Source organism: Monodon monoceros, unplaced genomic scaffold, assembly GCF_005190385.1.
Source record: "Monodon monoceros isolate NGI ecotype Baffin Bay Population unplaced genomic scaffold, NGI_Narwhal_1 Contig6033_ctg1, whole genome shotgun sequence".
NCBI lineage: Eukaryota > Metazoa > Chordata > Mammalia > Artiodactyla > Monodontidae > Monodon > Monodon monoceros.
The window spans coordinates 1-20,029 of record NW_021701802.1 but is presented as its reverse complement, the minus strand read 5'-3'; the positions used below and the strand labels follow the sequence as shown (position 1 = coordinate 20,029).

Genomic DNA, 20,029 nt, shown 5'->3' with positions numbered 1-20,029 from the left:
ACACACTGCATGGAAATACCCCAGCCTAAATACTGGCATAGGAGGAAGGGTACTGCTAAGCCCATCACAGTATAATCCTTTTAAATGTCCCTTTCAAGGTTGTCTGCACTCAACACTGAGTATAGGAAATCTTCCCATCAGGCAGAAACACTGGCTGCCCAATGATTGACCAAGAAATTAACACACTAATGAATAATTGATGCTAATTTATTTCTATCCCTGACAACGGGAAACAGCACACACTCTGTGTCAATGATATGTCCTCTTTCCCACTTTTCTAGATGGTCAATTATGTTTTTCCCTTCATTGCTTTATATCATGTGTGGCAGGCATGATGGGAAATGGCTACCAATGGTTCTGTTATTGATTTCTACCTTCCTTTCACTGTGGTTAAAGAAGATACTTTGTATGATTCCAGTTTCTTAAAAATGTATTGGTACTTGTATTGTGGCGTAACATATGGTCTTTCCTGGAGAATGTTCCATGTGTACTTGAGAAAAATGTGTATTCTGCTGTTGTTGAGTGGAGTGATCTATATATGGCTGTTAGGTTTAGTTGGTTAAATGTGTTATTCAGTCCCCCTACCTCTCTACTGATCTTCTGTCTAGATGTGTTATCCATTATTGAAAGCAAGGTATTGATCTCCAACTATTATTTTAGAACTATCTATTTCTTCCTTCAATTCTGTCAATGTCTGCTTCACATATTTGGGGGATGTTTGGTACATATATGTTTATAGTTGTTACATCTTCTTGATAGATTGAACTTGTTATCAACCTATAGTGGCCTCCTTTTCCTCTTGTGATAGTTTTTGATTTAAAGTTTATTTTGTGTGATATTAACGTAGCCATCCCAGAACTATCTTCCTTCCTTCCTTCCTTCCTTCCTTTCTTTTTCTCTCTCTCTCTTTCTTTCTTTTTGTTACTATTTGCATGGGATATTTTATTCTGTGCTTTAACTTTCAACCAACTTGTGTCTCTTGTAATCAAGTGAGTTTTTTGTGGACAGCATATACTTGGATTATGGTTGTTTTTAAAGTCCATTGGCCAATATGTATATGTTTATTGGAGAGCTTAATCCACTTACTTTTTCAAAAATTACTGATGAGGAAGAACTTAATTCTGTCTGTTTCCTGGTTGTTTTCTGTATGTCTTATGCATTTTTTGCCGCTTATTTACTCCATTACTGACTTCTTCTGTGGTTTGCCGATTTTCTTGTAGTGAACTCTTGATCCCTTTTTCATTTCTTTTTGCGTATAGTCTATTGATATTTTCTTTGTGGTTATCAAGAAGATTACATTTACCCTTCTAAAGTTCAACCAATATCATTTGAATTGAAACCAACTTCAATAGCACACAGAAACTCTGTTCCTCTACAGTTCCATTCCTCCTCTTTACATTATTGTTGTCACAAATTACACCTTTATACTTTGTGAGCCCAATAACATGGACTTATAATTATTTTATGCATTTGTTTTTTCAATCATGTAAGAAATAAAAAGTAGGGTTACAAGCCAGTAGCGCAATACTGGCTTTAGTATCTGCCCATGTATTTATCTTTACTGGAGATTTCTATCTCTTTATACAGCTTCGAGTTGCTGTCTAGTGTCCTTTCATTTCAACCTGAAGGTTCAATTTAGCATTTGTCATAGGGCAGTGTTAGGAAGTTGTAAAACAAACGCCCTCAGCCTTTGTTCATCTGGGAATGTGTTAATTTCTCCCTAAGTTTTGAAACCATTTTGGCCAAATATAGAATTCTTGGTGGACAGTTTCTTTCTTTCAGCACTTTACATATGTCTGGCCTCTTGCTTCCGTGGTTTCAGATAGAAAATTAGCTATGAATCTTTTTGAGGATCCCTGCTTTGTAACAAATTTGTTTTTTCTTTCTCCTTTGGGAGAAAAGATTCTTTCTCTGTCTTTTGGCATCTGAGAGTTTGATTATACTGTTTCTTGTTGTGGGGTTCCTTGAGTTTCTCTTAGTCCTGAAATCAGCCAAAGATTTACAGCAACCACACACATACTGAACCAGGGAAGAGGCAATTGGAAAATGGCAGGAAAGCTTTGTGGCATTTTTACTTGCCCTTGCCCCATCCACTGTTAGTGTAGAGATGGTCTTAAAGTGCTGGAGTCTTAATGCAGTGATAGTCTTAAAGTAGCGGCAGACCATTCGTAGTATGGGACCCTCAGTCCTGCTTCAGGAGGGAGCAGAAGAGACCGTACTCTCAGATTATTATGTGTATCTGTTCTAACCTGTCTGGGAGCTACCTGAAGGACTGACACAAGATGCTTATCTCTGTCTTAGCTAACCTGGAACACAGTCTGGAAAAGCAGCGGTCATTGCTGAAAAAAAGTGCAAGGTGAACTAACAAAGCACAGGTGGCTGGGGCAGAAGACTGTGCATTGAAATACAATAGACCACATAAGATGCAGGAGCAAAAGTTGGGGGAGATTCTTTGGGAACTTAGAACATACAAAAAGTACACATGTGTCCAGAGAAATTAGGAAAGCCGCATGCATACTCAAGATAAGATGCGTGTTCTGAAAACACCAGAGGAGTCTCTAAGCTTTCACCATGGGCTGAGCCCTGAACTCAGTGCAGGTCAGCTAAATGTTGAAGGAGTGATCCAGCAATCTGCACAATGGGGAGAGGTGTGTGGTTTTGAGTGTGCATGTGGATGTGCTTGTGTATATTTGTTTTTGTTTGTCTTAGGTGCAGGAATTCAAGGACATCTCTGTCAAAACATTAGCTAAACATGAACTAAAGGAACAGAGACTTCAGTGCCTACGTACGATAAGGAGTCATTGCAAAGCTATTTTGGAAAGTCAAAGTCATTACAGTCATTGCAAAGCTAGTTTGGAAAGGTCCCTAAACAAACAGACTACTACAGCCTTCAACAATCAAAAGCCCAGAAAACCCTGGGAAAGTGGGAGAATCTGATTTCCATAGACACCACATTATAATATTTGAAAGCCAAATGTTCAACCAAAAAACTCACAAGGTATACAAAGACATGGAAAAGTATGGTCCATTTAAGAAAACAAATTAATTGATGAAACCATCCCTAAGGAAGCCCAGACTTTTCTCCATTGCATATTCTTGCCTCCTTTGTCATAGATTCATTGACCATAAGTGCATGGGTTTCTTTCTGGGCTCTCTATTCTGTTCCAGTGATGGATGTTTTTGTGCCGGTGCCATACTGTTTTGACTACTGTAGGTTTGTAGCACAGTCTGAAGCCAGGGAGCATGATTCCTCCAGTTGTGTTCTTCTTTCTCAAGACTGTTTTAGCTATTCAGCATCTTTTGTGTTTCCATACAAACTTTAAAATTATTTGTTCTAGGTCTGTGGAAAATGCCCTTGATATGTTGATACAGACTGCATTGAATCCGTAGATTTCCTTGGGTATGATGGTCATTTTAACAATATTAATTCTTCCAATCCGTGACCGTGGTATATCTTTCCAGCTGTTTGTGTCATCTTTCATTTCTTTTCTGAGTGTCATATAGTTTCCTGGGTACAGGTCTTTTACCTCCTTAGGCAGGTTTATTCTTATGTATTTTATTCATTTTTGTGCGATTGTAAATGGGATTGTTTCCTTAATTTCTCTTTCTGATAGTTCACTGTGAGTGTATAGAAATACAAAATTTATATATAGAAATCTATTGTATCCTGCAAATTTACCAAGTTCATGTTTGAGCTCGAATAGGTTTTTGATGGTGTCTTTCAGATTTTCTATGTATCATGCCATCTGCAAACAGTGACAGTTTTACTTTTTCCTTTCCATTTTGGAGTCCTTTTATTTATTTGTTCTTGTCTGATTGCTGTGGCTAGGACTTCCAAAACTCTGTTCAATAAAAGTGGTGAGAGTGGGCATCCTTGTCTTGTTCCTGATCTTAGGGGAAATGCTTTCAGCTTTTCACCATTGAGTATGTTAGCTATGGGCTTGTCATATATGGCCTTTATTATGTTGAGGTATGTTCCCTCTATGCCCACTTTCTGGAGAGTTTTTACCATGAATGGATATTGAATTTTTTCAAAAGCTTTTTCTGCATCTATTGAGGTGATCGTGTGGTTTTTAGTCTTCAGTTTGTTACTGTGATGATAAGAGACCTAAGACAGCTACAGAGGCTAAGTGACCTTTCCTTCCCTGAATGGGTAGGTATCCTTGTTCTGCCTTCTAATTGAGTTAGTATCTGAGGAAAGAACTGCCAGGTGTCATTTAGTTCACAGTACACTGCTGTGGCAATATAGAAATGAATTTGCCTAAGTCATTTGGCTTTTCTCAATTATAGTAAATGAATATACTGAATGAATACTTCAACTTAAGGAAATGCTCTTAAAAATATATTAATGTAGGCAACTTCAGTGGAGAACTGAAAACAAAACAAAACATTCAGGTAAAGGGTTGAAATAAAAGTACACTCAGTTGTATCCAGTTTCCTCTTGTAAATCTCTCTTTTTCATTTGAGTGGACAGTCACTTGAGAATATCTGACTTGGGGCTAAGGAAATCTAAGCCTTCTTGGCCACACTGTATTCTCTTACGTCATTTACTAAAGACACCAGTTGGGTTGCTGAAAAAAGCGTGGGCAAAATCAATCCCTCACATCCAAAGGGCGGCTCTTGAAAATATGTGGGTTGTTGTAGTTATTTTGCTCTTCTGGCCTCAGAAGTTCTAATCTTAACCTTAGCCCCTCATGGAGAGAGACTTTGTAAACCAATTGCCACATTACTCATTATGTGACTGTTGAAAAAAGAGAAACCCAGCTCTTTTCCTGTGCTTTCAACCAGTTCTCTTCTTCAAAAACCTGTTTGGATTGTTATACGTTAATCTTGCCTGGCAAGGGACTTACGGGAAGGTTCTTATTGTTTGAAAGTTTGGTGCCAGTATCTGCAAAGAAAGAAGAAAGATGTGTTTATCAAACATCCCAATAGTGAAGGTGTGTGAAAGCAACTTTTGAAAAAGTTAAACTGTCAGAGTTTAGCCGTATTATTACATTTTATTTTATTCATTGAAAATAAATAATTATCAATGAATCCTTTCTAGATTTTCTAGTTTCCCAAAGTTCCCTGTATTCACATTCTAAGAGGAAAAAATGGTATTTTAAGTCACTGCTCTCCACCTTATATTATTTATAATCACTCCTCGTGACCTCTTCCTTCCAAGAAACGTGATCCTGAGAAGTGTCCTTTGTTTGTCTTTGTGGAATAAGTGATGAGGATGCATCCTGGAGACCTGTGAGATGTTCAACTTGTGGCATCATGAGACTAGGATGGAGAGTTGTGGAAAGATCTGGAAAGGTGGCTGGTAGAGTGTGGCCAGATGTGGGAGAAGAGAGACGTACAGAGAGAGGGAGAGGAAATTTTCAGAGGGAGAAAATGAAACAAATAATTAAATAAGTTTTGTTGTGTGGTGTGGGATGCAAGCCTTTCTCTCCCCCTTTCCTTCACAATGTCTTTGTTAAAGACTGTGTTTTTCATTAGTTTTACTAAGATAGGATTTGCCGTTTTGTTTGGATACTGAGAATGGACCCATGGAAACAGTTACATTTGGGTTATCTCTGACTGTCTTTAATGAAGAACGTAAATATTGGCCACACTATCTATGCACATGCTATCACCATGCCTTTTTTGTTCTCTGTTCATATATCTAAGTCCTTTCTTTAAGGTCAATCTCAAATCTCATCTGAAATGTACATTTATTGATAGATTCAACCCATAATGAACTGTCCCTTCTTTGTCCTCCTTAGGCTCTGATTATTTATAAAAACTCATTTTTGAACTTAGAAGCTGTCCAATATGATATATTAGTTATTTCACCAGCATGTGTTATATCCTCAACACAATTATACGCTTTTGTGGGGCTGGGATCGTACATTCTGTAATTTTTCTCAGTACTTACACTTACTTTGATAAAAAGCGCATTCATTCATCTAAACATCATTTATTGGGTGTTAATTAAATATCTCAACTCAGTAAATATTGTTTGAATGAATGCATGCATGAATGAGGGAGTGTGCAATAGGTAGCCTAATGTACCGCCCAATGTGAGAAAACCAAAAACATAAACACAAAAGCAAGCCAAAAAGTGGACCAGGACTTCCTGTAAAATATCCTGCTTTTTGTTGGATGATGCCATGAAAATCAAGATGCTCCTGAAAGGTCTTAATAGCTGACCAAGAATAGTAAACAATTGAAATTCTCTCAGGCTTCTTCAACCCTATCACTGGACACATTTATACCTCTCAGGAATGATATTAAAAGAAGAGATTAATAAAGCTTTTATAGATGAGTTGATAAATCTCTAAAGATTTAAGTCTTCATTGCCTCCTAGGTTTTCTCTATTTTGGGTTTCCAAAAGATTTCAATAAACCACAGGATAATTAAAACTTAGACATTCTCTTTCTTACCTGGATGTTTTTTGATGGTAGACACCTTTTGATTGTCTCCATAGTGCTGCCCAATTTCCACCAGTACAGTACTTAAGTGAATTTTGCTCTGGATGGTCGGATATATAAGATGTAAACGAATTGTTCGTATATGTTTTAGAATTCTTCAAAAGGGCCTGGCCATGGAAATGCATTGAATATTACTTAAATAACTAAAGTAACTTCCTCAGAATTATTATTCTGTTCTGGTTAGGATACTCTCTGCTCTGGTTTGTTAAAATTTCCCTTTAGAGTGGTCTTAATTTTGTTTCTGATAGGGTCCTAGGATTTATTGCCACACCCATCCTGCATCTGTTTTTCTTTGAATTACTCTCCTTGCAGTTTCTGATTCATACAGGGCCTTACAGGTTAGTGACAACCTGGCCGTCACAACGCTGGGAAGGACAGGCCTACTTTTCAGAGGTGTTGATGTTTTCTGTACCTGAAGGTTTTCAAGAGATATCAATCTTCCTCACCACCGCCCTTGGCCCTCTTAACGGACTAAGCAGTTCCTCATGAAATTTCTGTAGGATATCTGTACCAACTTCTCAGTATTGTTCCATCCTGAGTCTAAATTCCCGGCCTCAAGGTAATGTTAGATTTCTAGCTCCAGCCCCTATTTACATAAGGCCTATACTAAGGAACGGAGCCCACAGACATCAGTCCGCTCTTCTTTCTCTGGATTTAATTTCTCTGTTACTTTCTGAAACATGCAGGTGTTCCTTTCTTTCTTTTAATCTCAGCTAGGTGCTTTTAACTTGTTCAAAATTGACCCAGAATTTACATGTGTCTCCAGTAAGAGTACATTAAATTGAGCTTAGTCTGCTATTCTACTGGCATGTTTGAGATCCAGATAATTTGCTACTTAACTGGATTCAATGACCTGTATATTTCAGGCATCTAAAACTCACCATGTTCCAAATTTCCCTCCTTATAGTTAGTAATTTTCTTGGGAATCTGGATGACATTAAATGGAATAAAGTTAGTGAGTGGCCCAGGAATGCCTGAAAGTTTGTTTGTCAGAGTGGCCAGGGAAAGTGAAGCAAGGAAGAAAAGCAAATGAAAAACAGAATCACATTATTATGGCTGAGTTTACTCCCAGGATTCCATGCAGAGCTCTCTGTAGACCTGGGTTGGGTTATAACTTATGCCAGAGCTCTACGTGGGGCTGACACCATCTCATGCCAAGCTCTCAGTTCTGGGCTAACGTCATCTCTGGTCCACTCTGTGGAGTGGAAACTTTGGAGGAATGGCCAATGTGTTCCGCGGCATAGGAAGAGGGAAATTGTGAATGTGACTTTCTAAATTGTGGAGGAACTAACCACTGTAAATGTGCCTTGAACTATGTTGTTTAATTTGACCAGTCAGATCAATGACTTTCCCCTTGAATGAAATGCTGCTACGTATATGAGCAGAAAAACAAAACTGGTATAAGGAAGAGATAGCTAGTGGGAAGCAGCCGCATAGCACAGGGAGATGCGCTCGGTGCTTTGTGACCACCTAGAGGGGTGGGATAGGGAGGGTGGGAGGGAGGGAGATGCAAGAGGGAGGAGATATGGGGACATATGTATAACTGATTTACTTTGTTATAAAGCAGAAACTAACACACCATTGTAAAGCAATTATACTCCAATGAAGATGTTAAAAAAAAAACTGGTATAAGGAGATGGAGAGACTGGGAGTCTTATTTTCCCACCAATTAACTTTGCCTCTGACCATGACCTTCCCTTTGAGTCTCCTAGACCTTGGGGATGATCGCAGCCCCTTGGGTTGGGTGACGGCAACCCCATCTTCACTAGAACCTCTATAGTTAACTTTGATTTTTCCCACTCCGTCTATCCATCCCATGTATGCAGTCAGACATTTGATCTTGGACTTTTCCTGACAAAATATGCTTGAATATAACCATTTCTTTTCACTCCCACTGCTACTGCTATTGTCACTGCCTTAACTAGGGCTTTATCTTTAAGTTCTTTATATAAATATATAAATATCTATATGTAAATATAACATACAAATAAATAAAATATAATATTAATTCTGATGATTTTGAAGTCTTTTCTTGATAAAGACTTTTCCTGATAAAGATACACAATATCTTATATAAATATTTTTGTATTATCTGTTCTTTTCTTAGAATTTTAGCCATATGATTCTATCTCTTGGTTTGTCTAGAACTTTTTGATTGAATGCTGGCTATTTTATTTGGCTTTTTTTGTTTTTCTCAGTGGAAACGTTGTTTTGCTTCAAAATATTTTATTCTACCTGGAAGTAGCAACTCTTCAAATTACAATTTTTTAAATGCTTTCAAATATCAATACTATAGGTGTCACAAAATCTAGAAAAATGACATTTAAAAATTAACTACTGCCAGATGTGTCTCTATAAAACTTTTCCCCCACTCTTTTAGCTATATATTCTTTAACTGCCTCCTCATACGACAGTTTATGTATTTTCGAAATAAAATTTTAAGAAATAAACTTTGCAGTTTTTAGACATAGATTTCTTGTAACATGGTTGATTAGAATTTGCTTCTAGTTATTAATAGTTTAGAAAAGTTTATTTCAGCTTCACAATTTATTATTGATAATGTCACATTAATTTTCATTGTTAACTTTGAGAAAACCTCTATGGATTACTTCCTCATAAGTATTTACTATTATAAATGCATTACTGATTTCAGTACTGCTATAGGTCTGTGCATTACAGGGATTCTGATAAAATACTCACACCATTCCATTACACACATTGTTGATGGAGTATATTCATTTATTTATTTATTTATTTATTTTTGGCTGTGTTGGGTCTTCGTTGCTGTGCGCAGGCTTTCTCTCTACTTGCAGGGACTGGGGGCCACTCTTCGTTGCGGTGCACAGGCTTCTCACTGCGGTGGCTTCTCTTGTTGCAGAGCACGGGCGCTAGGCACGGAGGCTTCAGTAGTTGTGGCTCGCAGGCTCAATAGTCGTGGCTCACGGGCTCTAGAGCGCAGGTTCCGTAGTTGTGGCACACCGGCTTAGTTGCTCCGTGGCATGTGGGATCTTCCCGGACCAGGGCTCGAACCCTTGTCCCCTGCATTGGCAGGTGGCTTCTTAACCACTGCGCCATCGGGGAAGCCCCTGGAGTATATTCCTGACAGAAGAAAATTTCCGTTTTGACTAAGCATTGATGAGAACTGAATCTTTGACTTATCTTTCACATGCCTGATGATTGAAATAATTTTCCACAGAATAGCTTCTGGTTTTGTACTTTTCAGTTCTTTTTTTCTTCTTCAAACGCACATGCTTTGAGAGCTGTGAAGTGCAAGATATGGCTATATTGTAAGGTGGTTTTTGTCCTTATGCTTCTGTGTCTTGTGCTAGGTTAAGTCAGTAGAGTAGTCAGTATGAGTACTGGAAGTTATTCCTGTAATGGGATAGTATATAGTCAATTACATACGGCGGTGTCTGAAAATCACATAATAGCCTCACTTAAAACATCTCCTTAGGGCTTCCCTGGTGGCGCAGCGGTTGAGAGTCCACCTGCCGACGCAGGGGACACGGGTTCGTGTCCCGGTCCGGGAAGATCCCACATGCCGCGGAGCGGCTAGGCCCGTGAGCCATGGCCGCTGAGCCTGTGCGTCCAGAGCCTGTGCTCCACAACGGGAGAGGCCACAACAGTGAGAGGCCCGCGTACCACAGAAAAAAGAAAATCTCCTTAGCCAGATTTCAAAAAAGCCTGTGGCCATTCCACTATGATCCAACATAGCGGAATATGATAGAAGGAAAATTGGCAAAGAAAGAGACGCTGGTCTTACCTGATGGAAGTTAAAATATCTCACTTTTGACAATTTTGCAAAAACTTATAATTCCATGAACTAATTCCTAGGGTTCTTCATAGGACCTAAAAAGGAACCCATAGAGTTGTGGAACAACAAGAGAAGCTGCTGTGATGAGAAGCCCGGGCAGCGCAACAAAGAGTAGCCCCCGCTCGCCGCAACTAGAGAAAGTCTGCACGCAGCATTGAAGACCCAACGCAGCCAAAATAAAAATAAATAAAGATAAATAGATTTATTTTTAAAAAAGTAATACTCGGGTTTGAGGCATGAGAAATATGATGAGGAGAAATTAGCTAATCCTTTCAAAACTTTTAAGATATCAAACTCAGTCTCTAAGATTTGAGCATTATATACAACGTTGGTTACTTATTAGTGGTTTGGGAAGGCCAATTTAAAATTTTCTGATCTTACTGTATTGAAATACACGGCCCTAATGTTTTCCACATTGACTACATGAATGATGAAGTAAAGTCAATCATGTATTTCCTTTCCAACTGGACAGAAAACAAAAATTTAAAAAGTGTTTGGACTACTGACTTTTGATTTCTTCTAAGGCAAGTGTATAGGTAATTTTTATTCCCTGATTAGGAGAAAAATGGTGGAAGAGGGCAGGGTTAAGAATTAAGATTTCAAGAGCGTGAGAGGTAGATGGCCAACCAGAGTTCCTAAGGTTCGGTGCCTGTAACTGTTGCCGCCGCTTAAGCCTGCCAAAGCAGTGGTACGGCTGCTGCCCTCGTATTTGCTACCTCTAGAAACATTCTTGCCGGCAGTGGCGGCAGCGGGACTCAATTACCCCCTTTTCTCACTCTCTCCAGAAGCTCCAGATGGCGTCTTCTGTGGGCACCGTGGCCGACAGCACAGAACCAACGAAACGTATGCTTTCCTTCCAAGGGTTAGCTGAGTTGGCACATCGAGAATATCAGGCAGGAGATTTTGAGGCAGCTGAGAGACACTGCATGCAGCTGTGGAGACAAGAGCCTGACAATACTGGAGTACTTTTATTACTTTCATCTCTACACTTCCAGTGTCGAAGGCTGGACAGATCTGCCCACTTTAGTACTCTGGCAATTAAACAGAACCCTCTTCTGGCAGAAGCCTATTCGAATTTGGGGAATGTGTACAAGGAAAGAGGGCAGTTGCAGGAAGCAATGGAGCATTACCGGCATGCATTGCATCTCAAACCAGATTTCATCGATGGTTATATTAACCTGGCAGCCGCTTTGGTAGCAGCAGGCGACATGCAAGGGGCAGTACAAGCTTACGTCTCTGCTCTTCAGTGCAATCCTGATTTGTACTGTGTTCGCAGTGACCTGGGGAACCTGCTCAAAGCCCTGGGTCGCTTGGAAGGAGCCAAGGCATGTTATTTGAAAGCAGTGGAGACGCAACCGAACTTTGCAGTAGCTTGGAGTAATCTTGGCTGTGTTTTCAATGCACAAGGGGAGATTTGGCTTGCAATTCATCACTTTGAAAAGGCTGTCACCCTTGACCCCAATTTTCTGGATGCTTATATCAATTTAGGAAATGTCTTGAAAGAGGCACGGATTTTTGACAGAGCTGTGGCAGCTTACCTTTGTGCCCTAAGCTTGAGCCCAAATCATGCAGTGGTACGTGCCAACCTGGCTTGTGTATACTATGAGCAAGGCCTGATGGATCTGGCAATAGACACCTACAGGCGAGCTATTGAATTGCAACCACATTTCCCTGATGCTTACTGCAACCTAGCCAACGCTCTGGAAGAGAAGGGCCGTGTTGCCGAAGCAGAAGATTGTTATAATACAGCTCTGCGGCTGTGCCCCACCCATGCAGACTCTCTGAATAACCTGGCCAATATCAAAGGAGACCAGGGAAACATTGAAGAGGCAGTTCGCTTGTATCGTAAAGCGTTAGAAGTCTTCCCAGAGTTTGCTGTTGCCCATTCAAATTTAGCAAGTGTATTGGAGCAGCAGGGAAAACTGCAGGAAGCTCTGATGCATTATAAGGAGGCTGTTCGAATCAGTCCTACCTTTGCTGACGCCTACTGTAACATGGGAAACACTCTAAAGGAGATGCAGGATGTTCAGGGAGCCTTGCAGTGTTATACTCGTGCCATTCAGATTAACCCTGCACTTGCGGATGCCCACAGCAATCTGGCTTCCATTCACAAGTATTCAGGGAATATTCCAGAAGCAATTGCTTCTTATCGCACTGCTCTGAAGCTTGAACCTGACTTTCCTGACGCTTATTGTGATTTGGCTCATTGCCTGCAGATTGTCTGTGATTGGACAGACTATGATGAGCGAATGAAGAAGTTGGTCAGCATTGTGGCTGACCAGCTGGAGAAGAATAGGTTGCCTTCTGTGCAGCCTCATCATAGTATGCTCTATCCTCTTTCTCATGGCTTCAGGAAGGCTATTGCTGAGAGCCATGGGAACCTCTGCTTGGACGAGATCAGTGTCCTTCATAAACCCCCGTACGAACATCCAAAAGACTTGAAGCTCAGTGATGGTCGACTGCGTGTAGGATACGTGAGTTCTGACTTTGGGAATCATCCTACTTCTCATCTTATGCAGTCTATTCCAGGCACGCACAATCCTGATAAATTTGAGGTCTTCTGTTATGCCCTGAGCCCAGATGATGGCACAAACTTCCGAGCGAAGGTGATGGCAGAAGCCCATCATTTCATTGATCTTTCTCAGATTCCATGCAATGGGAAAGCAGCTGATCGCATCCATCAAGATGGTATACACATCCTTGTAAATATGAATGGTTATACCAGGGGTGCTCGAAATGAACTCTTTGCTCTCAGGCCAGCTCCTATTCAGGCAATGTGGCTGGGCTACCCTGGGACCAGTGGCGTGCTTTTCATGGATTATATCATCACTGATCAGGAAACTTCACCTGCTGAAGTTGCTGAGCAGTATTCTGAGAAACTGGCTTATATGCCCCATACTTTCTTTATTGGTGATCATGCCAATATGTTCCCCCACCTGAAGAAGAAAGCAGTCATCGATTTTAAGTCCAATGGGCACATTTATGACAATCGGATTGTGCTGAATGGCATCGACCTCAAAGCATTTCTTGATAGTCTCCCAGATGTGCAAATTGTCAAGATGAAATGTCCTGATGGAGGAGACACCGCAGACAGCAGTAATACAGCTCTTAATATGCCTGTCATTCCTATGAATACTACTGCAGAGGCAGTTATTGAAATGATTAACAGAGGACAAATTCAGATAACAATTAATGGATTCAGTCTTAGCAATGGACTGGCAACTACCCAGATCAACATTAAGGCTGCCACTGGAGAGGAGGTTCCGCGTACCGTTATTGTAACCACACGTTCTCAGTACGGGTTACCGGAAGATGCCATTGTGTACTGTAACTTCAATCAGTTATATAAAATTGACCCATCTACTTTGCAGATGTGGGCAAATATTCTGAAGCGTGTTCCCAATAGTGTACTGTGGCTGTTGCGTTTTCCAGCAGTAGGAGAACCTAATATTCAACAGTACGCACAAAATATGGGCCTTCCCCAGAACCGTATCATTTTTTCACCTGTTGCTCCTAAAGAGGAACATGTTCGGCGAGGCCAGCTGGCTGATGTCTGCTTGGACACTCCACTCTGTAATGGACACACCACAGGGATGGATGTCCTTTGGTCAGGGACACCCATGGTGACTATGCCAGGAGAGACTCTTGCTTCCCGAGTTGCAGCTTCCCAGCTCACTTGTTTAGGCTGTCTTGAGCTTATTGCTAAAAATAGACAAGAATATGAAGACATAGCTGTGAAACTGGGAACTGATCTAGAATACCTGAAGAAAATTCGTGGCAAAGTCTGGAAGCAGAGAACATCTAGCCCTCTGTTCAACACCAGACAATACACAATGGACCTAGAGCGGCTCTATCTACAGATGTGGGAGCATTACGCAGCTGGCAACAAACCTGATCACATGATTAAGCCTGTTGAAGTCACTGAGTCGGCCTAAATAATGACTGTGTGCACAGGAGAATTACCCTGTACCTGAGCCTCAACCTTCTGGGGGAAAGGGAACTACTTTTTCCTTATCCGTACAATACCATGTTGCAGATGGGTGACAGACAATGATAAGAAATAGCACAGCCAGACTTGCTTCCTGCATGATCATGATCGTGATAGGGAGAGACACAAGAGATGGGAAACTGCTGTTCCACAAGGAGTCTCCATAGAATTTTGCAGCAGCCAGGTGTCTGGAAGGTCTGGAAGGTAAGTCTGGAAGGTCTGATCTCCCTTGGTCTTCCATGGGATGGATGGTTAGTGTGGAAGGGAGATAGAGATTGCCCAGCCGTTTTGTGATTATCCTGGATTGATTGAGTCTTCTGGATTAATATTTTTCTTTATATTTTGGGTATTGGAGCTTTTAAAAATGTTTGGTTTCAGGTATTTTTATTCATGTGAAGTGTATATGATTCTCTTGAGATAAGGTTTTAAGCTAAAATATTCCTTGTTTTAGTTTCTGAACTCTACAGATAAATGGGGACTTTGCTGGTGTAGTCTTTTTATAGGTTTTATAAACCACTTGAGCCTACATCAGTCATTTTAGTTTGTGACATAATGTTTGGAACTATCAGTGTTTTGTTGGTTTATAGATGATGGCTTAAATTCTTTTCCTGGTCCGCTTCCTTCTTCCCTTCCCCCCACTTTAAAAATTCTCCTGTAACTTGGCGAACAAAAAACCAAGTCTGATTCAAAACCTCCCAGAGTGTTTCTCTTAAACACATCTTCTGATGCCAAATGAAGTTTCTTAGGAGCGATTATTAATTCTGAAGGGCACAGTTGTGGTGCTGTCACTGATGATAATAATAATGGATTTTTGGCCCAGAGTTTTGACCTATTTCACCAGTGTTTTACCGTTGACTGCCCCTCTATGCTGCTTCCAAAAGTGATAGTGTGTGTTAAGATTTTTACTTTCATTGCTAAAGTTTGTTTTTTTTTTAGTGAGTCCTGTTCTTCCTTTTTCTTTCAGCAGAAATGAAATCCCAGGTAAGTATAAGTATTCAAATATTTGATCAGTAAGTCACAGTTATCTCCAGTACATTAAATAACTTTCATCAAAAAACATGTTTATAGGTAAAAAGCTCTGAAGGACCAGCTATGTATATGATAATTATGTTTCAGACCTTCTAGGGTATTATATATAATAACTTGTCTTCTGGACGTGGTGTTGAAGTCTTTATGGATTCAGCCTCAGTAGTAGCGAACTGCACTGCTACTTGGTTTGGAGTACAAATTAGACTTTAGCCCTCCTGGAGGCTGAGTTTTTGGTACTGAAAACCATAGGAATGAAATTACTGTATTTCAACAAAGGATCGAGGGCTTGAGGCTTAAACAAGGCAACATATGTGTGGGAAGCAGTCAGCCTTGAGAGCAGGTAAGGACATGCCAGGCATGCGGCCGCTGCTCGAAGGGACTGTCCCTACTTGTTCCCCTCTTTGTTCCATTCCATGGGAGATAAATCACCAGGGCCCAGAGATCAGAAAGAATGTAAAATGAGACAAACAAAGCTGTCTCCCCCCTGCACATGCAGGTTATTTTTGATGCTTCTGGTTTTATGGGTTTTCTCCCAGGGAATTTAACCTTGAGCCGAGACAGTCTGTAGATAATGTAAACCACCATCTGGCAACCTTCCGATTTCTAGTCTATATAATCTGCAACTGTAGCATAATAAAATTTGCCTTGCAACCATCAGTTGTCTTGGTCCTTCTGACCCCATCCGTCGGTGCTACTTCAGTTCCTTACCCCTTCCCTTCTGACCCTGGGCGGTGAGATCCTCTTTCTCCGGCTGGTCCGCGGCAAGTGGCACTCGAACAGGGACCTGAAGCGTGAAGGCAATTAAAAGAAAAAGAAAGTGCAGGTAAGGGAACCCTTACGCAAAATATGTGTGGCCACCAGTAAAAGTGAAACTAGTAGAGGCATAAGGCAATAGTCAGAAGTAAAATAAGATGGGGCAAAAGGGCTCAAAGGAGTGTGAATTATTTGCTCAGGTTTTACTTTCGATGCTTAAAGCTCGGGGTAATAAAGTTTCTACCTCATGGTTGACTGAATTTTTACAGCATATCCGTGGTGTATCTCCCTGGTTTCCTGATGGCGGCTCTGTTGACATAGAAATCTGGCAGAAAGTTGGAGAAGATTTAAAAAATTATTATGAGTCTCAAGGGCCTACTCATACTCCTGTTGTTACATATAGTTTGTGGACTCTGATAAAAATATGTTTAGATTCTTCTCATGATAGTGTTGATTTGAATGTAAAGTCAGAAAAACATAAGCCTCTGACAGAAGGAGAGACTGTTTTATCAGCTACTGTGTCGCCACTTCCTAAACCGAAAGAGCTAATTAATTTAAATATTTTAGATGAAGAGGAACATTTGGACTTAACAGATGAGGCTTTTAAACATAAAAGAGAGAAATATCCTGAGGATGATTTTCTAATGGCTATGATAGATAAGTCAGTGAAAAAGCTGCAGGTTAATAAGGACTGTCTTCCTCAAAAATCTACATCTGTAAAAATGCTCAGTCCCTTGCAGCGCGCTGTACAAGGAGCAATAAAACGAGGAGAAGATCCTATTTTCCGTTGTCCCATCATAGAAAGACCTGATTCTAATAATCCTCAACAAGCTACTAGGGAGCATCAGGCTCTCCCTTTTAAAGTTTTGAAAGATTGAAAATCTGCCTGTGCTCAATATGGGCCCACTGCTCCTTTTACTACTGCTATGGTTGACAGGAGAAGCTCTTCCCCCCGCCGATTGGAAGTCTATTGCAGGAGCTTGTTTAAATGGTGGAGATTATTTAATATGGAAGTTTGATTTTTATGAACGGGCTGCTGAACGAGCAGAAAAGAATGCTGCCCATAATATTCCAGTTGATTATCATATGCTGATTGGGGAAGGACAATATCTTTCTTTACAAGATCAATTAACTTATCCCTTTGTTGCTTATCCTCAAATAAATCATTTGGCATTACAAGCCTGGAGGAAATGACCTTCTACACACAAAACTGAGGATCTTTCAACAATTAGACAGGGACCTGATGAACCATATGCTGATTTTGTAGATAGGTTGTCACAGGCGGTGGGGAGACTCATTGTGGACGGACTCACTGGTACAATTGTAGTTAAGCAGCTTGCTTTTGAGAATGCTAATAATGCACGTCAGGCTGCGATTCGACCTTGGAGAAAACGGGGAACATGGGAGGATTATATTCGCCTTTGTGCAGACATTGGGCTACTTCCATACAGGGTGCTGCTGTGGCTGCAGCATTAACTAAAGTGGGGTTTAAAAACAGTCAAAGGAAAACAAAGACTTGTTTTAAATGCGGAAAGGCAGGTCATTTTGCTAGAGAATGTAGATCTTTTAATTCTAACCCTAGCCCTTCCTTCCCTACTCAAAAACCTCCAGATGGTCAGAAAATCCCTGGTTTATGCCCTAAATGCAATAGGGGAAAACATTGGGCACAAGATGGTTGCTCAGTGGCCCACAAGGATGGGCCACCACTGTCGGGGAACTCCTCCCGGGGCCTTCCCCGGCCCCAACAAATAATAAGGGCAATGTCTGTGTATCCTCCTCAAATTATCAATCAGACATTAACCAAAAACAAAAACATACAATATCCTCGCTCTCCAGAGCAACACCAGGAAGCGCAGGACTGGAGCTCAGTACCTCCGCCCGATATGTATTAACTCCTGAAATGGGTCCTCAGGCCCTCTCTACGGGCATCTGTGGACCTTTACCCAAGGGTTTGATGGGACTATTATTGGGAAGAAGTAGTGTCACCATGAAAGGTTTAACTGTTATGCCAGGAGTCACAGATTCTGACTACGAAGGAGAAATAAAAGTCATGGCACAAACTATTAAAAATATAATAACTATTTCTCCTGGTGATAAAATTGCACAATTGCTACTTTTGCCCTTTGCACCTCATGGACAAATTTGACAACATCAAAAGAGAGAAACAAAGGCTTTTGGATCGTCTAATGCTGCCTACTGGATTCAGAAGATAGGGAAAGAACGTCCAGAAATGAAATGAACCATTAATGGAAAGGTTTTTTCAGGTTTGTTAGACACTGGAGCTGATGTCTCTGTTATGACGCAGATACACTGGCCTAAACATTGGCCCATTAGTCCTACTATTACAGAACTTCACGTAATAGGACAAAGTTCTTCTCCTATGCAAAGTAGTCAGTTTTTATTATGGCAAGATAGTGAGGGCCATTCAGGATACTTCCAGCCTTATGTTTTGCCTGGGCTGCCTTTAAACCTCTGGGGCCGAGATATATTAAAAGAAATGGGAGTATTACTTTATAGTCCAAACTCTCAAGTCTCTAATATGATGTTGGATCAAGGATTTCTTCCCACAAAAGGGCTGGGAACAAATCAACAAGGAACTGTCTATCCTATTGATGTGAAAATAAAAAATGATAGACAAGGTTTGGGTTTTTCTTAGGGGCCTTGGATTCTCCTCCACTCACTGCTGATCCAATTACTTGGCTGACTGATGACCCTGTATGGGTGGACCAATGGCCCCTCACAAAGGAGAAATTAGAAGCTGGAGAACAATTAATACTGGAACAATTAGGACATTTAGAAGTTTCCAGTAGTCCTTGGAATACTCCTCAAGAAAAAATCCGGAAAATATAGGTTATTACAGGATCTAAGAGCTGTTAATAAAACTATGCTAATAATGGGAGCTCTTCAACCAGGCCTACCCTCTCCAACAGCCATACCACACAATTATCATCTTTTAGTTATAGATTTAAAAGATTGTTTTTTCACTATTCCTTTGTTTCCTGAAGATAGAAAACATTTTGCTTTTAGCTTGCCTTCCTTAAATTTTAAGGAAGCCCTGAGGAGATTTCAATGGAAAGTATTGCCTCAGGGCATGGCAAATAGTCCTACATTATGCCAAAAATATGTGGCTCAGGCCTTGACTCCTGTGAGAAAAAGGTTTCCATCGTTATATCTCATACATTATATGGATGATATACTTTTAGCCACTGATAATATTTCTTTATTAGAGACTGCTTTTCAATTTTTACAACAGTCCTTACAATCATTTGGCTTGGTCATTGCCTCAAAAAAAATTCAAAGACAATCTCCATTTTTATATTTGGGAAAATATATTGATAACACTACTATTAGGCCTCAAAAACTGCAAATTCGAGTTGATAATTTAAAAACATTAAATGATTTTCAAACATTACTTGGAGATATTAATTGGCTAAGGCCTTCCTTAAAACTTACTACTGCTCAATTACAGCCTTTGTTTGATATTCTTAAAGGTGACTCAGATCCTTCTTCTTCACGCTCTGTGACTCCAGAAGGATTTCAAGCTTTACAAATAGTAAATAGATCTATCAGGTCTACACAATTAACTAGAGCTCATACTCACCTTCCAATTTTCTTAATGATTTGTCCAACTCCTCATGTGCCTACTGCCATCTTATGGCAAACTGTTGGAATTATTGAATAGATTCATATGAAAACTACACCCTCTAAAGTTATTAACCCTTATTATGAACTTATTAGTAATTTAATAATGCAAGGTAGAACTAGATGCTTACAAACTATAAGTATAGAACCTTCTCAAATTATTATCCCTTATTCACTTAGTCAACAAAATTGGCTTTTTCAACATAGTAATGAATGGGGTCTTGCTCTTGCAGGATTTTCAGGTACCTTGGAATGCCATTACCCTGCTGATAAACTGATCCAATTCAGCAAACTTAACTCCTATCTTTCCTTCTATAATTAGGCAACAGCCTGTTCCTCATGTACCTT

The 20,029-nt window shown here is 40.2% G+C and overlaps 1 pseudogene; it reads left to right on the top strand.

Moving 5' to 3' along the window:
- The first annotated feature begins 11,063 nt into the window (after positions 1-11,063).
- LOC114890610 lies at positions 11,064-16,049 on the top strand (annotated as a pseudogene).
- Positions 16,050-20,029: the final 3,980 nt, after the last annotated feature.